Genomic DNA, 22,698 nt, shown 5'->3' on the forward strand with positions numbered 1-22,698 from the left:
TAGCAGTAGAAGATGGCCCATGTCCTCGGGCCCCTGCAACCGCATGGGAGACCCAGCAGAAGCTCCTGGCTCCTGGCTCTGGATCAGCGCAGCTCCGGCCATTGCAGCCATATGGGGAGTGAACCAGTGGATGGAAGACTTTCTCTCTGTCTCTGTCTCTGTAACTCTACCTTTCAAATAAATAAATAAATCTTTAGGGGATAAAAAAGATAATATCTACAAAGTGCAAAGGCAGTCTTACAGAATGGGAGAAAATACTTGTAAATCATATACCTGATAATGAATTAATATGGAGAATATATAGAGGGGCCAGTGCTGTGGTGTAGCAGGTACAGCTGCCGCCTGCAGTGCCGGCGTCCCATGTGGGCGCTGGTTTGAGTCCCAGCTGCTCCACTTCTGATCCAACTTTCTTTCTTTCTTTCTTTATTTATTTGACAGACAGAGTGGATAGTGAGAGAGACAGAGGGAAAGGTCTTCCTTTTTGCCGTTGGTTCACCCTCCAATGGCCGCCGCGGCCGACGCATCGTGCTGATCCGAAGCCAGGAGCCAGGTGCCTCTCCTGGTCTCCCATGCGGGTGCAGGGCCCAAGCACTTGGGCCATCCTCCACTGCCTTCCTGGGCCATAGCAGAGAGCTGGCCTGGAAGAGGGGCAACCGGGATAGAATCCGGCGCCCCAACCGGGACTAGAACCCGGTGTGCCGGCGCCGCAAGGCGGAGGATTAGTCTGTTAAGCCACGGCGCCGGCCCTGATTCAACTTTCTTCTATGGCTTCGGAAGGCAGTGGAAGATGGCCCAAGTCCTTGGGCCCCTGCACCTGTGTGGGAGACCTGGAAGAAGCTCCTGGCTTTGGATTGGCATAGTTCCAGCCATTGTGGCCATTTGGGGAGTGAACCAGTGGATGGAAGACCTCTCTCTCTATGTCTCTCTCTCTCAAACAGTGTTTGGCAAGGATCTGGGGAAATGTGGATCCTTGTGCCTTGTTGATGGGAATATAAATTGATTGGTAGAGCTGCTATGGAAAACTGTATGGCAGTTCCTCAAAAAAAATTAAAGATAGAATTATTATATGATCCAGCAGTTTCTTTTTTTAACAAAAGATTTATTTATTTGTTTGACAGTTACACAGAGAGAGGGAGAGACAGATCTTCCATCTGCTGATTCACTCCCCAAGTGGCCACAATGGCCAGGCTGGAGCCAGGCACCAGGAGCTTCATCCAGGTCTCCCACAAGGGTCACAGCGCAAACACTTGGGCCATCTTCCATTGCTTTTCCCAGGCCACTGCCAGGGAACTGGTCTGTATGTGGAGCAGCTGGGACACGATAATGGGATGCCAGTGTCGCAGGAGGTGGCTTGTCCCGCTATGCCACAAGGCTGGCCCCGGCTCCAGCAGGTTCACTTCAGTGTGTATGCCCAAAGAACTCGAATGCAGGGTTTCGAATAAATATTTGTGCAGCCATGCTCATAGCATCCTCGCAGTAGCTGGAAGCACCCCAGGTGTTCCTCAGTGGGTGAATGGAGAAGCCAAGTGCGGCACATCCCTGCGGGGGGATATTACTTGGCCTTGAAAGCAAGGACGCTCTGATGCGTGCTACATCATGCAGGAACAGCGAGGAAACTGAGCGAAGGGAATATGCCAGTTACCAGAAAGACCAACACTGTGTGATTCCACCTACAGAGCTACTCGGAGTAGTCAGCGTCACAGAGATGGATGTAGAATCCAGGTTGTCAGGGGCTGGGGAGAGGGGAGAACGGGAGTTACTGTCTAGCAGGTTCAGCATTTCAGATTCACAAGATGAGGCGTTCTGGAGGTGGCTGGTGGTGATGGTCGCACATTGTGACTGTTTTCAGTACCACTGAGCTATGTAACTAAAAAGGGTTAAGATGGTAAGTGATTTGTTGTGTGCGTTTTATGACAATAATACAATTAGAAAATATCTCTCAGGGCGGGAGCTGTGGCACAGAGGGTAAAGCCACTGCCTGCAGTGCTGGCATCCATATGGGCACCAGTTACAGTCCCAGCTGCTCCTCTTCCTATCCAGCTCTCTGCTATGGCCCACGTCCTTGGGCCCCTGCACCTGCGTGGGAGACCCGGAAGAATCTCCTGGTTCCTGGCTTCAGATCAGCGCAGCTCTAGCCATTGTGGCCATGTGGGGAGTGAACCAGTGGATGGAGGACCTCTCTCTCTGCCCGTGCCTCCCTGTAACTCTGTCTTTCAAATAAATAAATAAATCTTTAAAAAAAAAAAAAAAAGAAAATATCTTTCAATTATAGTTGTATATTTCAGCCACTTCAGGCAACTTAAATTGTATGAAGATAATATTTATTATAGCTTAAAAGAATCAAAAATAACTCAAAGAAAATATGAACAAGATCTTTAAAAGTAAAAAACCTTGGGACTGGCACTGTGGTGTAGTAGGGTAAGCCTCCGCACTGCCATCCCACATGGACACTGGTTCGAGTCCTGGCTGTTCCACTTCTGACCCAGCTCTCTGCTAATGGCCTGGGAAAGCAGTGGAAAATGGCCCGAGTGCTTGGGCCCCTGCACCTACATGGGAGACCTGGAAGAAGCTCCTGGCTCCTGGCTCCTGGTTTGGATCAGCCCAACTCTGGCCATTGTGGTGATTTGGGGAGTGAACCAGTGGATGGAAGACCTCTTTCTCTCTGACTCTCCCTCTCTCCATCTGCCTCTCAAATAAAAATAATAAATATTTTAAAAAATAAAACCTCGTGAGAAATTATATATATTTTTAGACAGGATAAAATTTTTCATATCTGGTATCATAAATGTCTCAGTTCTCCTGAAATTGGTTTAGACATTCCAAGCAATTTCAAACAAATTATTGACATGTTTTATTTTTGGTGAGACAAGTGAATGAAGCTAACTGTAAAATTATGTGACAAGATAACTCGTTCTACCTGACACCTAAGTTACATTGCAATAGTGATTATGAAAATGAGCATTTTGGCACAGGGAAAGCTAGGCAGATCAATGGAACAGAAAATAGTTTAAGAACAGACCCATGTGTGCATGGACTAGCGGAAGAAGATTTGTTGGGGAAAATGGGCATCACTTTGCCTCCAGAAAAATCAGTTCCAGAAGGATCATAGACATAAGTTAAAGATGAAACAATAAAACATTTAGAAGATAAAATAAGAAAATATATCCCTGATTAGAGATACCGAATTATTTCTAAAACAAGACACAGAGAATACTCCAGAATACGAAAAAGCCAGAAAAAGCCAGGCTGGTGTTGTGTGATGGTGGGTAAGACCGCTGCCTGTGACATCAGCTCCTCATGTCGGCGCTAGTTCATGCCCCACCTGCTCCACGTCCAATCCAGCTCCCTGCTAATGCACCTGGGAAAGCAGCGAAAGATGGCCCAAGTGTTTGGAAGCCTGAACCCACGTGGGAGACCTGAAAGAAGCTCCTGGCTCCTGGCTTTGGCCTGGCCGAGCCCTGGCCATTGCAGCCTTGTGGGGAGTGAAACAGAGGATGGAAGATCTCTCTCTGTCTCTCTCTCCCTCTCTCTCTGTAATTCTGCCTTTCACAATAAATAAAAAACTCTTTTTAAAAACAATATGACAAAGCCAGTAATGAGTGGAAGGTCATATTTGAACCATATTTTATCCCATAAAATGCAGAATCGAGAATATAAAAAGAATACCTATAAATCATAAAGAAAAAAAGAAGGCTCACAGAAAAATATGTAGAAGACTTTAACAAATACTTTATTATATTTTATTTTTTTGGTGGCACAGAGGTTTATTTTAATTTTTTATTTTTCATTTATTTTTTAAAGTGGTTATCCCAGCTATCATATCTTTTTAAAGATTTATTTATTTACTTGAAAGGCAGAGTTACAGAGAGGCAGAAGCAGAGAGAGAGAGAGAGAGGTCTTCCATCTGCTGGTCCACTCCCCAAATGGCTGCGATGGCTGGAGCTCCACCAATCTGAAGCCAAGAGTCAGGAGCTTCTTCCAGGTCCTCCATGCAGGTGCAGGGGCCCAAGGACTTGGGACATCTTCTGTTGCTTTCCCAGGCCATAGTAGAGAGTTGGATCCGAAGTGGAGTAGCCAGGACTCAAACTGGCGCCTATATGGGATTCTGGCACTGCAGGCAGTGGCTTTACCTGCTACGCCACAGCACCGGCCCTGTATCACGTGCGGTTTATCAGGACATAACTCTAGCACCAGCAAAGAAACATCTGTATAAGCCTATCCTATGTCTAATAATTCTAAGATAATAATTCTAATAATCCTAAGATATGAGGTGCATATGAGACATGTTCTTGAATGTTCATTAAACCATAGTCCACAAAATTTGCAAATTTGAAAAAACTCTATTAACATTAGAATAAATAATTTGTAATATAGTCACACCACAAACACACTAACATGAACAAATACAGCTATATGCAACATGCTGTATGAATTCGACAAACATTATTTCCCGAAGTTCTCCATGAATTTCAGAGGGACGCCATGTGTTATGGGGTGCGTTGTGTCCTGGAGTGAGGTGTTGATGCTGTAAACATGCTCTTACCCCATTGTGTACCTGTGCACGTGACCTTATTTGTAATTGTGTAGTCCAATGAGGGCCTAGTCCCACAATACCGGTGTCCCTACTGTAAGGCCATGTGAAGACACAGGTATGAAGAGCATGCCGTGTGCGGGGGCAGGGGTTGAGTGATGGGTCCACAAGCCAAGGACCGTGGGAGAAAGATGTGGAACAGTCCTGCCCCGGGATCCCTCAGGCCCTGCTGACAACTTGATTTCAGGTTTCTTCCCTCCAGAGCCGTGAGAAAAGCAAGTTCTGTTGTTTTAAGCTCCCCAGCGTGTGGGTCTTCCTCATGGCAGCCCTGCGAAACCCATTTGGCCCGGTAACTTGATGTGTCAGGACTTATCCCAACTGTCTGCTTCTCCTTGTTCCACTTTTCTTCCAGTTTTCATTTCTTGCATTCTTTTGGATTAACTTGGACTTTTTTTCTCATTTCTTAGATTTTGTCTGCTAGCATATGCTCTCCATTCCCGTAACTCATTTTACTTGGTAAAACCATGGCTTTTAGAACGCTACACTTGGCGGCGGTGGGGTGCGGCTGTGGCGTAGCGGATAAAGCCGCCGCCTGCAGTGCCGGCATCCCACGGGGCAGCAGTTCGAGTCCCAGCTGCTCCACTTCTGATCCAGCTCAGAAGATGGCCCAAGACTCAGTCCCTGCACCCACACGGGAGACCGGAGGAAGCTCTTGGCTCCTGGCTTCAGATCAGCTCAGCTCTAACTGTTGCGGCCATTTGGGGAGAGAACCAGCATATGGAAAACCTCTCTCTCTCTCTGCCTCTGGCTTTTAAGTCAATATATGAATCTTAAAAAAAAAAAAAAAAAAGAAGACACTGGGAGTGGGCATTTGGCCTGGCATTTACGATGCCTGTGTCCCACACTGGAGACCCTGGGTTTGATTCTCAGCCCCGGTTTCTGCCAGTAAGGACTCTAGGAACCTATCAGTGGTTAACCCAAATAATTGGGTTCCTGGGGCTGGTGCTGTGGTGTAGCGGGTTAACGCCCTGGCTTGTAGTGCTGGCATCCCATATGGTCGCCGGTTCTAGTCCCAGCTGCTCCTCTTCCCATCCAGCTCTCTGCTGTGGCCTGGGAAAGCAGTAGAAGATGGCCCAAGTCCTTGGGCCCCTGCACCCACGTGTGAGACTTGGAAGAAGCTCCTGGCTCCTGGCTGTTGCGGCCAATTGGAGAGTGAACCAGCAGATGGAAGACCTCTCTCTCTCTCTCTGCCTCTCCTTCTCTCTCTGTGTAATTCTGACTTTCAAATAAATAAATAAATCTTAAGAAAAAGAAAAACAGAACGATGGCTTTAAAAAATAATAATAATTGGGTTGCTGCCAGCTTTGGTCCTGCCAGCCCCTGCTATTGCAAGCATTTCTGTTGGGTGAACCAACAGAAGGGGGCTCTTGCTGTCTCTGTGTCTCTCTGCCTCGCAAATAAATAAAAAATAATTAAGCATTTTTTTAGTTTGAAAGTGCTACATTGGAAATTTCTTTTTTTTTTTTAAAGACACATTTTATTTATTTGAAAGGCAGAGTTACAGAGAGAGGAGAGACAGAGAGAGGGATAGATCTTCCATCCACTGGTTCACTCCCAGAATGGCTGCAATGGCTAAGGCTGGGCCAGGTCGAAGCCAGGAGCCAAGAGCTTTGTCTGGGTCTCCCACACAGGTGCAGGGGCCCAGGGACATGGGCCATCTTCTACTGCTTTCTCAGGCCATAGCAGGGAGCTGGACTGGAGGTGGAGCAGCTGAGGCTGGAACCAGCACCCATATGGGATGCCGGTATTGCAGGCAGTGGCATAACCCATTACGCCAGAACGCTGGCCCCTACACTAGAAATTTCTGTAGGCAATTTACAAAGTTTAAAGGTACTTAATATCTTTGTTCTTCCCCCAGATTACGCTTAATACTTTACCTTTGATCATTTTATTCCTTTGCTATTATTGATCAGTATTTAAGTTTTATCTCAGAAGACCTGTATTTAGATGTTACTAGTAGGTTTACTTACGTGTGCCCATCTTTTTGTTCAACATTCCTTCTTGTATCCGAGTCTGCTCATAAAAAATCACTTTACTTTTCTCTAGCATATGTATTTTCCATTCTTTTTTTTTTTTTAAGTGAAGGTATGTTGGTGGTAAACGCTCAGCTTTTGTCTGTTCTGGAAGAATACTTTAGTTGGGAATAGAATTCTAAGGTGGCTTTGATTTTTATTAGTGACATTCAGAATGGGTCACACATGATCTTCTGTCAAGAAGTTGGCCAACAGGAAATGACCCCAGATTTCCCTCTGACCACCTCTCATGGCCAAAAGGCTAGGGGGCACCCGGATTTGAACCGGGGACCTCTTGATCTGCAGTCAAATGCTCTGCCCCTGAGCTATGCCCCCAGCTGCATCAGTGAGGCCCAACGCACTCCCTTTCTGAGTGCAGCCAGAGCCAGTGTTTCTGCCTGCGACCTGCTTCTGGCTGGGTCTCTGAGTCACCAGGCCTGCGGCACTGCCCACTCACTCCTTGCCTTAGAGGAAGCAGCAGGTTTCCTTCTCCCAGCTCCTCAGCCTCTTCACGTTCTGTCCCTGAATGAGGGCAGTGCCTGGGGAGCGCTCCCTGACTGCCGGCAGGGTCTGTGTGACAACCATGCTGTGGTTTCTGAGCCCCTGGAAACAGAGGCTCAGAACGCCCAGGGGCCTGCTCAAGCCACATCCCCTGGAAGGGAGAAGCCGTAGCCTGCATACTGGATCGCAGCTCTCTGGATAAAGCCACGCCTAGGACACAGGCTGGTTCTCCCTGAAGTCAGCCCTCCTCCCCTGCGTGACAGGAGCCTCTGAGGAAGGGACTCCGTGGGCCCACGGCCACCTCCTGTGCTCTGCCTGCAGGGACTGGCAGGGCTCTGTGGATCGGCCTCACCCTCTGCCAGCTGGCTTCCTGCCTGCTCCTGCCAGCAGGCTCTGCGGTCAGGGAGGAGAAAGATCCGCTCCTGCCCGCCCGCCTCGGTCTCCCCTCGGTGTCACCTGCAGCGCCTGCTGCCGCCAAGTCACCACCTCCTCCCCAGAGACCTGGGCCCTCGCTCACAGATGCTCCTTGAGCTTCCAAGACTTTAACACCTTCAACCTCTTCTAGCTGCTCCCCGGGCCCAAGGGGGGCTGCTTCCATGGTATTTAGTCTTCCCGCTCAATCCTCTCCCTCCTGTTGTCCCCCAGGAAGGTCAAGTCCTAACCCCCATCACCTCAGACTGTGACTTTATTTGGACACCTAGGGTCATTGCAGATGTAATTAGGTAGGAAGAGGCCCTACTAGACAGAGCATGGTGAGCCACTAATCCAATACGACTGGTGTCCTTATAAGAAGGGGAGATGGGCCAGTGCTGTGGCGAAGTGTGCTAATCCTCCACCTGCAGTGCTGGCATCCCGTATGGGCGCTGGTTTGTGTCCCAGCTGCTCCTTTCTGGTCTAGCTCTCTGCTATGGCCTGGGAAAGCAGCAGCAGATGGCCCAAGTCCTTGGGCCCCTGCACCTGCGTGGAAAACCTGGAGGACACTCCTAGCTCCTGGCTCCTGGCTTTGGGTCAGCTCAGCTCCGGCTGTTGTAGCCATTTGGGGAGTGAACCAGCAGATGGAAGCTCTTTCTCTCTCTGTCTCTTCCTCTCTCTGTGTAACTCTGCCTCTCAAATAAATAATAAAATTAAAAAAAAAAAAAAAGAAGAAGAGGGGAGAGACACACAGGAAGGAGACAGCCACAAGATGATAGAGGCAGAGATGGGAATGATGGGTCTACAAGCCAAGGATTGCCAGCAGCAGCAGCAGCTGTGGGGCAGGTGTCTCCCCGCGGCCTTCAGGGAGAGTGCAATAAGCACTTTGATTTCCCACAGTGCACTTGCGCTGCTGCAAGCAGACTCTCCTACCTCTCCTCATCGTGTGTACTTTGTTAAGGCAGCCCTAGGAAATCAGTAACCTGGTTAGTTATTATTTATACGGAATCCTCAACTGGTGTAGGTTTTGGCTCTGAGCTGGATCCTGGATGATACAGAAATTGCCAGGAGTGGAGAACCTGGAGACAGATCCTCAAGGGGGATCTGGGGGTTGAATTCTACCCTGAATCACAGCGGGTGGCCACAAAGGCTGCTGTGTACCAGGCTCTAGTCCTGGAACTACAGTATGGCCTCTAATCAGGTAAAACTGGATGTGTGGACTCAGAGAGGAAAAGTCCCACACAGGGGGCACCCGGATTCGAACCGGGGACCTCTTGATCTGCAGTCAAATGCTCTACCCCTGAGCTATGCCCCCTCCTGTGAAGTGGAGTGTGTAATTAGTACTTATTTATCTTCACACTCACAGCGCCTATGGTGCCGACGCTGACTCAGCAGTTACTGGTCCTGCCAACTGTACATGGACCTCTTTATGCCACAACAATCCTTTGCTAAAACAGCACCATCACTTCTTGACACTCACTTGGAAGGTCACTGAAGGTCCCTCTGGGGACAACAAAATCTGTACATGGCTTAGTGTTGCGTTCAAGCTCAAAGACACAGCCAAACCGATTCCCAAAACTCACGTGTGAGTCTCCAATGAGAGCATCTCGCTTAACTGTAGCAGTCAGGAATCACTGAGAACTGAGAGGGGGGTTGGCCAGTGGTTAAGAGGCCCATGTCCACATCCAAGTTCTTGGTTCAACACCCATCCCCAGCTCCTAGCCCCGGCTTCCTGCTAGTGTGTACTCCGGAAGGCAGCCATGACGACCCGAGTAAAAACACTGCGCTCCTGCCACACACACGGGAGGCCTGGACTATGCCGCAGACGCCTGGCTTTGGTCTCAGCCCAGCCCCAGCCACTGCAGGCTTTTGAGGAGCGAAGCAGAGGCTGGGAGCTTGCACTGCTTGTCTTTCTCTGTCTCTCAAATTTGCACAGCGGTCCAATCAGGAGACAGAAAGCCCATGGTAATTTGAACAGGACAAATGTAATATAAAGAAGTATTAACTGTAGCAGGAAACTGGAGTAGTGCGGAGGGTTAACTAGTGAGGGGTGAAGAGCACCCTAAAGAACCTAGGGGGAGCAGGTACAGGGGGCAGCCGCCGCCCGAGGACTGAGCTGACCCCCAAGGAAGGAAGGCGTCTGGAAGAAATCTCTTCCCCTGCTCCTGGCTGAGATGCAAAGGTCCTTGGACAGGGTACCGACAAATTGCTGGGGGGTGGGGAAGCCGCGCGCGGGGAGGCGATGCGTCTGCAGCGCTCACCCAAAGCTGCGCTCTGAAGTTCTCGGGCTCCGGCCATGAGCACGTGCTGCCCAAGAGGGCGCCGAGGACGCCATACACAAGGAGGGGGCGTGGGTAGCACTCTGTGTCAGAGCAAGATGCCCTCAGCCAGTGCCTGGCTGCTGGGTGCCGCTGGGGGCTGCAGGCTCAGGAACTGCGAAGTGGCGCCCCCTGCAGGAGCCTGCCAGCAGAGCACCTGCCAGTGGGCATACAAACCCGTTCTCTCCCCAGTGCCCCTCTCGTACCCTCTGCTGACAAAGCAGGTCATCAAGCCACCCGCAAGCTGAGGAGAGACAGCAAGAGTCCCACTCCTTGACTGCAAGGCAGGCAGTGAGGGCTGCCTTTGGAGCTAAGAGGTAAAATATCAATAACTGGCACGGGAGACATCTGACCTGAAATGTTCCGGCCCTGTCCTCGGCCAGGGATCCCAGCCAGCAGGTAGGCTCAGCTCTAAGTCTAGTTTCCTCAGGACCCAAACTGAACCCACAGGGAGCACCAGAGGCCCCTCCTCTGCAGGGCAAAGCCGGGCCCGGTCAGGCACCTTTCCCGTGGCAGAGCCTCTGCAGAGTGTTCCTGGCCTTCTGTGCACCTGCCCACCCCACCAGGATAGCCACTAGGCCACCCCAAGGCTTTCCTTCATCTCTCAAAACTATTTTTTTAAAGATTTATTTTATTTATTTGAAAGATTGAGTTACAGAGAGAGGTAGAGACAGAGAGAGAGGTCTTCTATCTGCTGGTTTACTCCCCGGATGGCCGCAATGGCTGGAGCTGCACTGATCTGAAGCCAGGAGCCAGGAGCCTCCTCCGAGTCTTCCATGCGGATGCAGGGGCCCAAGGACTTGGGCCATCTTCTACTGCTTTCCCAGACCACAGCAGAGAGCTGTATCGGAAGAGGAGCTGCTGGGACTAGAACCAGCGCCCATATGGGATGCGGGCACTTCAAGTCAGGGCTTTAACCCGCTTCGCCACAGTGCCAGCCCCATCAAAACTGTTTTTTATTTTATAGAAATCATACAGAATATGTTTAGAATCACAAACATACCTAACACCAAGTATCGGTACCTGATACCAAGTTTAGACTGCTTCATCATTTTAAAGAAAACATCACTGACAGCCAAATTCTTTTCCCCAAAACACTCCCACTCCTCCCCTCCCTTCAAACAACTGCTCCCATGAACTTAGGCTATGTCCTTCCACTCTGGGTTTGTTGTTTTTTTAAAACCTTTTATTTTAAGATAACTGTAGATTCATGTGTAGTTGTAAGGAACAGAGAATGGAGATATTCTGTTTCTTTCAGCCAGTTTCCACCAATGGTACAATTGTGAATATCACCACTGGAAACTGACATTGAGACGGGATACCAATCTCACTCGGATATCACCACTGACACAGCTGTGTGTATGTGTGTGTGTGTGTCTTTAGTCCTATGCACATTTCTGACGTGTGTAGACTGGAGTGGCCACCTCCACAGTCAATATTCAAACAATTATCAGGGGTCCCTCAGGCCACGCTTTCATAGCCACAACCATCCTCCTTCCTCACCCCTCTCTGTGATGCTGTCACTTCAAGATTGCTGTATCCATGGATACAGTATGGAACACTTTGAGGTTGATTTTTTGCACTCAGCATGATGCTTTTCAGATCTGTCCAGTTGTTGTGTGCATTCATGGTGCGTAGAGATGTGCCACACTTTACTTAAACTCATTCACCTGTTTTTTTGGTTTTGCTTTTGCTTGTTTATTTGAGAGAGAGAGATATCTTCCATTCATTGGTTCACTCCCCATATGGCCGCAATGGCCAGGGCTCGGCCAGGCCAAAGCCAGGAGCCAGGAGCTTCCTCCAGGTCTCCCACTTGGGTACAGGGGCCCAAACACTTGAGTCGTACTCTGCTGCTTTCCCAGACCCATTAGCGTGGAGCTGGATTGGAATCGGAGCAGCCAAACTCGAACTGGTGCCCTTATGAGATGCCGGTGTCACAGGCAGCGGCTTTACCTGCTAAGCCACAGCACTGTGCCCCCCCCGCCCTTCACCTGTTGAAGGATGTTTGGGTGCAGGGCCATTATGAAGAAAGCTTCATGGGTACAAACGGGTTTTTGTAACACAAATAAGCTTTCATTTATCTGGGCTGAATGCCCAAGTGTACAATGGTCCAGTTCTACAGGAAACACATGCTTGGTTTGGTGAGAACCTGCCAAACCCTGTTCTACACTAGCTGTAGCAGCAACATAGGAGTAATCCAATTTTTCTGCGTTTTCATCAACATTTATTTGAACAGTGCTTATGGAGTAGTGGTAACTCGTGGTGGTTTTAATCTGCATTTCCCTAATGGCTAATCATGCTTACATTTTTTCTCATGCTCATTTGGCAACTGTACTCTATGTTCTCCTCAGTGAAATGTCGTTTGTGCTTGAAGTGTGTTTTTTGTCTCTATTGATGTCTTTTGCCCATTTTCTAATTGGATTTTTTTTTTTTAGCTTTTTTTTTGACAACTCTTCATACATTCTGGATGCAAGTCCTATTTGTAAACTTTAACATCCATGTATGAACATCTATAAACAGTATTCAGTATATTTTGTGGATATTTTAAAGATCCAAAGTTCACCTTTTTTTTTTTTTTTTCCCAGCAAAAAACTTTTGTTTCTATTTGATCCAAGGTTTGGGAGAGGGTCCTAGGGCTGGAAGGAGAGCTCAGGCAGAAACCGCGACACCAGGAGTCCCAGAGCGCCCCCAAGACCGCTGGGCTCCGGATGCGCCTAGTCTTGCTTGAGGGTGAGCCATTCCAAGAGACACTCGCCCAGCGCAGCCTGGGGGCCGCTCAGGCGGCGGACGCTGGTCAGGTGGTCGCCCATCTTCTTCAGGAGCTTCACCTCCTTGTCCAGGAAGTCACAGAGCTGAGGGTCCGTGTGGGCGGAGCCCAAGGCATGAAGATGCAAGAGGGCCTGGTTCAGGGTCTTGTCCAGGGCCAAGGCGGCTCCCAGGTGTCTACAGTTCTGCCCCACTCGTCCTGCCTCCGCGATGGTTTTGCATCTTGCGGAAGAAGTGGCCCACACCCTCCAGAGCCGCGTCATTGAGATGGAAACAGAAGCCCAGAGAGAGGGGAGAGGTAGGTGTAGGAGGCCCGCAGATGCGAGGTGGCCAGGGAGTTGACGCCAGCCTCCACCTCAGTGGAATAATTCTGATGAAACTGGGAGGTCGTGGTTGGTCGGCGGTGAGGGGATGACCACAGAACCGCTGGGCTGGTCCCAGAAGCAGCAGGTGCCTGGGAAGGGTCCCGGAGCTCCAGACTGGAGGCGGCCGGAAGGCGGTCGCAGCCTGTGAGAGTCCCTAGGCCTGTTCCGTTCAAACACTGTTGAGGCAAGACACAGGTCCGCGGGTCTCCCGACGCATTGCTTCCATACCGTTTTTTTTTTTCTTTAAGATTTGTTTATTTATTTGAAAGGCAGAGTTAGAGAGAGCCAGAGTCAGAAAGAGAGAGAGAGAGAAAATCTTCCATCCGCTTGTTCGCTCCCCAGATGGCTGCAACGGCCGGAGCTGCGCCGATCCAAAGCCAGGAGCCAGCAGCTTCTTCTGGATCTCCCAGGCAGGTGCAGGGGCCCAAGGTCTTGGGCCATCATCTACTGCTTTCCCAGGCCACAGCAGAGAGCCGGATTGGAAGAGGAGCAGCCGAGACTCAAACCGGCGTGCATATGGGATGCCAGTACTACAAGCGGTGGCTTCACCCGCTGTGCCACAGCGCCGCCCTGGACACCACCTTTTTGCGGGGTGTCTGCTTGTTCTTCATCTGTCAATTGAACTTGAGTTAATAATAAAGCAGCTTCACGTTTGACCCTCGCTGTCCTCTTTAGACTTTCTCAGTGAAATTATTTTCTCTTGTTCCATGTAATAAAAAATATTCTGGGCCAGCACCGTGGCTTAACAGGCTAATCCTCTGCCTTGTGGCGCTGGCACACTGGGTTCTAGTCCCAGTTGGGGTGCCGGATTCTGTCCCCGTTGCCCCTCTTCCAGGCCAGCTCTCTGCTGTGGCCCGGGAAGGCAGTGGAGGATGGCCCAAGTGCTTGGGTCCTGCACCCGCATGGGAGACCAGGAGAAGCACCTGGCTCCTGGCTTCGGATCAGCACAATGCGCCGGCCGCAGTGGCCATTGGAGGGTGAACCAACGGGAAAAAGGAAGACCTTTCTCTCTGTCTCTGTCTCTCACTATCCACTCTGCCTGTCAAAAAAAAAAAAAAATTCTGAAATCAATCTGAATTTCTCTTCTGCAGCAGTGGGAGAGTTGGGACACACCCCTGCCTCTTCCTTTCCCCCACCAGCATTTGGTGAGGCGGGAAGGAAAGGTGGGGAGAGAGGAGAAGAAGGTTCTTATCCGGGTGGCCCTGTAGTAAGCTGGATTTGCTTTCTCTGGGCCAGGCAGGCGTGTAACATTGCTCCTTGGGCATGCCCATGGATTCTTCAGTGGTCTCCAGGGGGAACATTTGACCACACAAACATTTCTACCGGAGCTCCAGGCTTCCCAGGTCTGCATCACACAGACCCTCTCTGTTGGGGCCCCGGGAGCCGGCCTCTGGGCAGGGTTTACTACAGCTCCAGGTGGTTCTTGCTGCTCTGCGTGCCTTTGACCCGACTTGACTCCGGTTGTTCAGACCCATTTCCAAGAGCAGCGTCGCTGTCCTCCACCTGCGCGGCCTGCTGCCCCTGCTCAGCTCTGGCCCCTCCTGATGGTGCTGGGCACTCCCTTCCCTCACTGCACACACTGACCCCCAGCCACATGCGCCAAACGCTCAACTGAGACTTCTTGAAACTGTTTCCCAAGGCTTGGGGTAAGGAGAAAACATCGCTAACGCTTTCCCCCTGGAAAAGAGAAAAAGTATTCCTCACTCATGCTTCCTGACCTCCATCAAACTGACCCCTGTAAAGCCTGCTGCTGGGGTATGACTGTGGAACGTCCACACAGTGCTCTCTCTCATACTTCCTCTAGTATCTGATACCTGTTTCAATTTGGAGCCTCAGATGAAACTTCTGCACTGTGGTGTAGCGGGTAAACCCACCGCCTGCAATGCTGGCTTCCCATATGGACACCGACTGGTTCTAGTCCCGGCTGCTCCACTTCTGATGCAGCTCTCTGCTATGGCCTGGGAAAGCAGTGGAAGATGGCCCAAGTGCTGGGACCCCCTGTGCACCCATGTGGGAGACCTGGAAGAAGCTCCTGGCTCCTGGCTTCGGATCGGCGCAGCAGCAGCCATTGTGGACAATTGGGGAGTGAACCAGCAGATGGAAGACTCTCTCTCTGCCTTTCCTCTCTCTGTGTAACTCTGACTTTCAAATAAATAAATAAATCTTTTAAAAAGTTATCATCTGAATGTTTGCTGTTAATAAAATATCTTTCTCAGCTGATAGACTGATATATTTTCATTTCTGTTGGATCACCAGAAAGTTACGAGGTCTGTTTTGCACCGTAGTAGCTTCTCTCGGTCCAGGCTCTCTGAAATACTCACCACCCCTCAGACATGCAGCACTTGCCTTCTTATACTTGTTTGACTGGTTGGAGTTTTATTGTGTCTTTTATTGTAAGCTGCTTCAGATCAAATGTTATTAACACAAGCTTACTAAAAACAAATAAAACCAGGATGGTAATTAGGCACAAGGTAAACATGGAAAAAGCCTAGGACATACTTCCTCTACCTAGGATTGTGGCTTACGAGGTGAAAATAAAAGCCACGAAAAATATCACAAGGGAAACACTTCGGTCTTTGCCATTGGCTGGAAAATTTAGTTTCATGAGGCTGGGTCTACCAGATAACCAGGAACTATACTTCCCTTCAAATAAAAGTATAACAATTGAGGGGGCACCTGGAATTGAACCAGGGACCTCTTGATCTGCAGTCAAATGCTCTACCCCTGAGCTATACCCCCAGCTGCTCAGCTTCCTTTAATAAAGGCTTTCATACTCACAGTCATTCCCACATTGTGTTCTGGCCATCCTGTCTCCTAGGGCACTATCCAAGCGACACCATTGCGCACTTACCTTCACACCTGTCAGACCCTGCTCCTCATCTCCCAGGTCTTCCCACCTACCCCCCACCTGAGCACCCTTCAGCCCGGAGCACTTCTCACACCATACTCCATATTGTTATTGCGTGCAAGAGAATCTCTACGAGTTCTCTTTACTATCTAAAATGGTTTTTTCTTTCCACTTGTCACTCTGTGCTTTGATTTCTGTTCTCAGGGACTAGAGACAGCAATAAATGGTCCAATATTTTAATTCTATAATTGCATTTCTGTTTAGGGCGCTAATTTGTTGTATTAAACTATTAAGTAATGTATTTTGTTTAGACTATTCTGAAAACAGATTGGCCTATGGTTTTCTTTTTGACATAAACTCTTCTAATTTATTTTTTATATCAGGATTACACAAGTTCCCTAGAATGATCTGGGGATGTTTTCATAATCTTCTGTGCTCTGGGACATTGTGAATAGCTCAGGAATGATCCGTCCTCCCTAAGGATTAGGGAAAACTTGCCTATAAGCCTTCTGTATGTGGTGCCCTTGTGAGGAGTCGGAGCTACGCCGATCTGAAGCCAAGAGCCAGGAGCCGGGTCTCCCACGTGGGTGCAGGGGCCCAAGCACTTGGGCCATCTTCCACTGCTTTCCCAGGCCATAGCAGAGAGCTGTATCAGAAGAGGAGCAGCCGGAACTCGAACCAGCACCCATATGGGATGCGGCGCTGCAGATCAGGGCTTTAACCCGCTGCACTACAGCGCCGGCCCCTCATTGAGATTCTTGACCTGTGGATTTCTAGTTTTCACCAAACTTGAAATTTTTGAATGAATTTCTTCAAAATTTTTTTCTGTACCCTTCTTTCTGTTCTCTTCTTTTGGGACTCCAAATACATTTATAGTCATGTGCTGCATATCAATGTTTTGGTCAACCTTGGCTCTCATATATGATGGTGGTCCCATGTCAGAGCTGCAATAGAGCTTGGTATAGTCAAAATGTCATAGTGTCATCAATGCATTACTTGTTTGGTAATTCTGATGTGACTAAACCTACTGTACTGCCCATTACATAAAAGTATAATACATATAATTATGTATAGTATTTAATACGTGATAGTAATACATAACTATGTTACTAGTTCATGTATTTACTACAGTTTTTATTGCTATTTGTCTTACTACTTATAAAAAATGTTTGCTGCTGAACAGTATGATGTGTTAGGCTGGCAGGACCCCCAGACATCTCACGTTTATTCTGTCTCTTGATTGTATTAAGGGACCACTTCAAACGATAGGCTTGTGCCATTTAGATTTGTGTAAGAACGCTGTGTGGTGTTTGCACAGTGATTAACTTGCCTAACAATGTCTTGCTCAGGCTGTAGCCTCATCATTCAGTGATGCATAATTGTACATGAAACCAATTGATCTTGACCTACAGCTCACTAAATTTATACCCTTTTTTCTATATTCTTCGTCTAAGCACTTCATTTTGGTGGCTTGTATTACTGTCTTTAAGTTCAATAATCTTTTCTTCTGTAATGCCTAGTCCAGTTATTTTTCATTTCAAATGCTGTACTTTTCATTGACAGAAGCTATGGGGCCAATGCTGTGGCACAGTAGGTTAATCCTCTGTCTGTGGCACTGGATCCTATATGGGCACCAGTTCTAGTCCTGGCTGCTCCTCTTCTGATCCAGCTCTCTGCTGTGGCCTGGGAGAGCTCAGGCTCTTGGGCCCCTGCACCCATGTGGGAGACCTGGAAGAAGCTCCTGGCTCCTGGCTTTGGATCAGTTCAACTCCAGCCATTGTGGCCATCTGGGGCGTGAACCAGCGAATGGAAGACCTCTCTCTCTGTCTCTCCCTCTTACTGTCTGTAACTTTACCTCTCAAATAAATAAGTAAATAAATAAATAAAAATCTTTAAAAAAAACTTTCATTTAGGTATTTAAATATTTCATTTCTCTTCTTATCATGTTCTTGCATCTTGTATACCTGAGCATATCCCTATAGCTGTGTTAAAGCCTTTGCTGCTAATTCTGTCAGCTCTACCTTTTATGTATTTGTTCTTCTGATTCTGATTCATGATTTCTTTTTCTTTGAATGCCTGGTAATTTTTGTTCATATCCTGAAATTATGAATTTTTTGTTGTGTCCAATTTGGTGCTGGGTTTGGTTATATCCTTTAAAGCATGCTGAATGCTAGATTTAATTGTTTTCTCTTAAAGAGTATTGGATATTGTTCTGGCATGCATGTAAGTAACTTGGCTGTCAATCTAATCCATTTGAGGCTTGCTTTTGTAGTCTATTAGCTTGAATCCAGAGTAGCTTTTATTTTGCAATTAATAATTTAGCTTCACTACTGTGCAAGACCCTTGTGACAACTTTACTCAATGCCTTATGTATTATCTCTTTTTAACTGGAACCAAATTCCAGTTCTGTGTGAATGCTAGGACTGTTCATCTTGCTGCCTGGTGGTGTTCTTTATTCTCCCGCATGTATGGATTTTCCTCTTGTCTAGACAGAATCTTAAGATACCTCCACTCTCTAAGATTCTCCTACATATATATATATATATATATATATATACACCCTTCCTTTGAGTATGGCTTTAACTTGTTAAAATATCCTGATATAGGCCGCTCACTAGGCTAATCCTCCGCCTTGCGGCGCCGGCACACGGGTTCTAGTCCCGGTAGGGGCACCGGATTCTGTCCCGGTTGCCCCTCTTCCAGGCCAGCTCTCTGCTGTGGCCAGGGAGTGCAGTGGAGGATGGCCCAGTCCTTGGGCCCTGCACCCCATGGGAGACCAGGATAGGCACCTGGCTCCTGCCATCGGATCAGCGTGGTGCGCCGGCCGCAGCGCGCCAACCGTGGCGGCCATTGGAGGGTGAACCAACGGCAAAGGAAGACCTTTCTCTCTGTCTCTCTCTCTCACTGTCCACTCTGCCTGTCAAAAAAAAAAAAAAAAAAATCCTGATATAGTGGGAGCTTAGGCCAACTAGAAAAGTCTAGTTTGTAACCCCACATTGCTGAAAGCCCAAAGATACGTCAATCAGAAATGCCAATCATGATATTAGAAAGCAAGGCAGACATTAGCCTATGTGTGCAAGAGGAGCTTAGAACAAAACTGGGAATTTCATGGGGTTGAGTGAGGGAGAAATGTAGAAGCCCTGGAAACAGACCAGCATGTTCACCTTGAGAATCTTACCCAGGTCCCATGACCTTGTCAGATGGGGCCCAACCCTCCCCCAGGGGCGGCTTAAGGAAGTGTTCCCCACCCTTTGCCAAGGGGTCTGCTGGGTCAGTAACATTGTGATAAAGTCCTGGGAGGAAAGTCTGAATCCCACACCCAGCGGAGGGAGGCAGGGAGGAGAAAGGGGGGGGCCCAAGCTCCAGTCTCAAGCACTGTGGGCGCTACTTCTCTCCTGTGTTCCCGCTTTCTGCTGCTCTGTCTCACAGCTGAGGTTCTTTTCTTGCTGTAAGACCAGGACCTCTGATCCAGCTGCCTCCTGTCCCAGTGAACCTCAAGGCCACATCACCAGTCCACGCCTATGGGGCTTTAAGGGAAGAGCCACAAACCAGGAAGAAAGGTGCCACGTGCTAGCTCCACTGACCCGTTCCTCCCTGGGAACGTATTTCAGTAACTCTGCTGTACTACGCCCGCCTTTGTCTGTGAACTGTGATTTCTTACGGGGAAGCCCGTTGCCTCCAGTGACACTGTGGTGAGTGAGATGGGCAGTCGACTGTTAGGTCAGGTCCTTGTTGGGGCTGTAAAATGTTTGCTTCTCTCCAGAAGCCGCCTCGGCAAGACAGAGGGCCAGCCCCACCCTCTGAGTCTCTAGTTTTATAAAAAGTTACCTATCCCACCCTTCGGTGTCTTTTTTTTTTTTTTTTTTTTTTTTTTAATCACGAGCGGGCTAGACAGGATTACAGTTCTGGCCCTCTGAAGTGTCTTGTCCCGCCCTCTGATTGACTGCTAGCTGTTATTCTGCTCCCCGAATTGTGCCTAAAAGACTCGGCGTTGACAAGCATCTGGGGTCTTCCTCTCTTGGAGCCTCCCTCCTGACGCTGCGACAGGAGATTTCTGCCTTAAATAAATCTTGCTTTCAGGTGGAAATTCTTCTCTGTGAGATAAGAACTGAGGTTGCCTACATTGTCCTCGCTGTTTCCCCGTACAACACGTCAGAGAATGGATGCCAAATAGACGAATACAAAACCCAAGAAAATAGATATGAACCCACAGGAACTGGCTTGTATTTATTTTTTAAAGATTTATTTATTGGGGCCGGCACAGTGGCACAGCAGGTTAATGCCCTGGCCTTAAGCACCGGCATCCCATATGGGTGCCAGTTCAAGACCCAGCTGTTCCTCTTCCCATCCAGCTCTCTGCTATGGCCTGGGAAAGCAGTAGAAGATGGCCCAAGCGCTTGGGCCCCTGCACCCACGTGGGAGACCTGGAAGAAGCTCCTGGCCTCTGGCTTCGGATCAACCCAGCTCCAGCTATTGTGGCCATTTGGGGAGAGAACCAGTGGATGGAAAACCTTTCTCTCTGTCTCTCCTTCTCTCTGTCTGTAACTCCACCTCTCAAATAAATAAATAAAATATTCTTTTTTTAAAAAAAAAAGATTTATTTATGTATTTGAAAGTCAGAGTTACACAGAGAGAGGAGAGGCAGAGAGAAAGGTTTTCCATCCACTGGTTCACTCCCCAAATGGCCACAACGGCCGGAGCTGAGCCGATCCAAAGCCAGGAGCCAGGAGCTTCTTCCGGGTCTCCCACGTGGGTGCAGGGGCCCAAGGACTTGGGCCATCTTCCACTGCTTTCCTGGGCCATAGCAGAGAGCTGGGTGGGAAGTGGAGTAGCTAGGTCTGGAACCGGCGCCCATATGGGATGTCTGCGCTTCAGGCCAGGGCGTTAACCCACTGCGCCACAGTGATGGCCCCCAAATAAAATATTCTTAAAAAAAGAAAGGTGGTGCATTAAAAAAAAAAAAAGACTTATTTATTTATTTGAAATGCAGAGAAAGAGAGAGAGAAGGAGAGACAGAGATCTTCCACCAGCTGCTTTGCTCCCCAAATGGCCACAACAGCTGAGGCTGAGCCAGGTGACAGGAGCCTGAAACTCCATCCAGGTCTCCTATGTGGGTGCAGGGCCCAAGGACTTGGGCCATCTTCTGCTGCTTTCCCAGGCACATTAGCAGGAAGCTGGATTGGAAGTGGAGCAGCCGTCCCAGACCTGAAGCAGCACCCATGTGGGATGCCGGCACTTGCAGGCAGAGGTTTAACCCTATGCCACGGTGCCAGCCCCAGGCATTGTTAAATAATAAATTCATATTGTTACAGGTGAAACGGCAGTGGTGAACGATTACCCCAGTTCTTTGTCTCACGTGGAAGAAGAGTTCCCACACAGAGAAGGTGGCAAGGCAAGATTTATTTAAGTCAGAGGCTTCCTGTGGAAGTGGCCAGAAGGGGGCGCTCCAAGAGACGGAAAACTAGAAGGGGTTGGTGGTGGTGGGGGGGTTAAGCACAATTCTGGGAGAAAAAAAAAAAAAACCTGACAATCAATTTCCAAGTGGGGACAAAACCCATCAAAGGACCTGATTTGTGATCTTGTTTGCCCTGTCTGGCTTGTTCCTGATATATGGGAAGGGTGGGAGAGGTAACTTGTTTTCACTGTAAACTGGGAGCGCAGAGAGGCGAGCTGTTGCCTCACAGTGTGCGAGAACTTACAAGCTAATAGCCCTTTTGATTTGCTGACCCTCCCATGCTCCTCAGGTAGCTCTGTCTTCACCACAGGCCTTCCTTTGTCCCCACAATCCACTGCGTCTGTTCTCCTTGGTACCTGTGGAGCCAATAGAAAACAGTTGTTCAAGCAACCCTGCTTTGATACAAGAAAAGCAAGCAATGCCATTGATGTTACTTTTTAAAAAAATATTTATTTATTTGAAAGTCAGGGTTACAGAGAGAGAGAGACAGACCTTTCATTTGCTCTTTCACTCCCCAGATGACCACAACAGCCAAGGAAGAGCCAGGCCAAAGCCAGGAGCTTCATCCAGGTCTCCCCCATGATGACAAGGGCCCAAACACTTGGACCATCTTCCATTGCTTTTCCCAGGTCATTGGCAGGGAGCTGTATTGGAAGTGGAGCAGCTGGGACTAGAACCTGTACCCATATGGGTCGCTGGCATTGCTTTACCCACTATGTTGCAACACTGGCCCCTTGACATTATTTTTAGTTCTCCCAAATTTTGCCAAGAATATATGGGTTCCTCTCTTTTCTCCAATTCTTAAGTGAAAATACCCACAATAATTCCTAAGAAGTTTTTTTGGTATTAAACCAGTAGGTGTAAGTGCTTTAAAATGTTTGCATTTTATATCCATACAGTGGAATATTACTCAGCCTTGAAAAGGAAGAACATCCAAGAGTCATACTAAGTGAAATAAGTCAGCCACCAAGGACATCCACTATATGGCTCAACTTCCATGAGGTTCCTTGACTCGCCAAACTCAGACAGAAAACAGAATGCTGGGATAGTTTCCATTTTGGAAGAAGAAAAAGTTCTGAGAGTAGGCTGTGGTGATGGGTGCACAACAATGTGAGTGCACTCATTACCCTAAATTATTCACCTAAAGTGGCAACTGTGGGCTGGTGCTATGATGCTGCAGATCAAGCCATCACCTGCAGCTCTGGCATCCCATATAGGCGCCTGTTCCTCCGCTTCTGATACAGCTCCCTGCTATGAGCCTAGGAAAGCAATGGAGAACAGCCCCTGCACCCATATGGGAGACATGGAGGAAGCCCCTGGCTCCTGGCTTCTGCCATTGCGCCCATCTGCGGAGTGAACCAGCAGATGGAAGATCTCTCTGTCTCCCTCTCTCTCTCTTTTTTTTTTTTTTTTTTTTTTTGACAGGCAGAG

The 22,698-nt window shown here is 48.6% G+C and overlaps 3 non-coding genes across 3 annotated transcripts; all 3 read right to left on the minus strand.

The window, feature by feature from the left end:
* Positions 1-6,867: 6,867 nt before the first annotated feature.
* On the minus strand, positions 6,868-6,939 carry TRNAC-GCA (transfer RNA cysteine (anticodon GCA)). Its single transcript has one exon. It is a non-coding gene; the product is annotated as a tRNA-Cys (tRNA).
* A 1,819-nt stretch (positions 6,940-8,758) lies between these two features.
* On the minus strand, positions 8,759-8,830 carry TRNAC-GCA (transfer RNA cysteine (anticodon GCA)). The gene has a single exon. It is a non-coding gene; the product is annotated as a tRNA-Cys (tRNA).
* A 6,801-nt stretch (positions 8,831-15,631) lies between these two features.
* TRNAC-GCA (transfer RNA cysteine (anticodon GCA)) lies at positions 15,632-15,703 on the minus strand. The gene has a single exon. It is a non-coding gene; the product is annotated as a tRNA-Cys (tRNA).
* Positions 15,704-22,698: the final 6,995 nt, after the last annotated feature.

The sequence above is a fragment of the Lepus europaeus genome, chromosome 1 (assembly GCF_033115175.1).
Source record: "Lepus europaeus isolate LE1 chromosome 1, mLepTim1.pri, whole genome shotgun sequence".
Taxonomy (NCBI): Eukaryota; Metazoa; Chordata; class Mammalia; order Lagomorpha; family Leporidae; genus Lepus; species Lepus europaeus.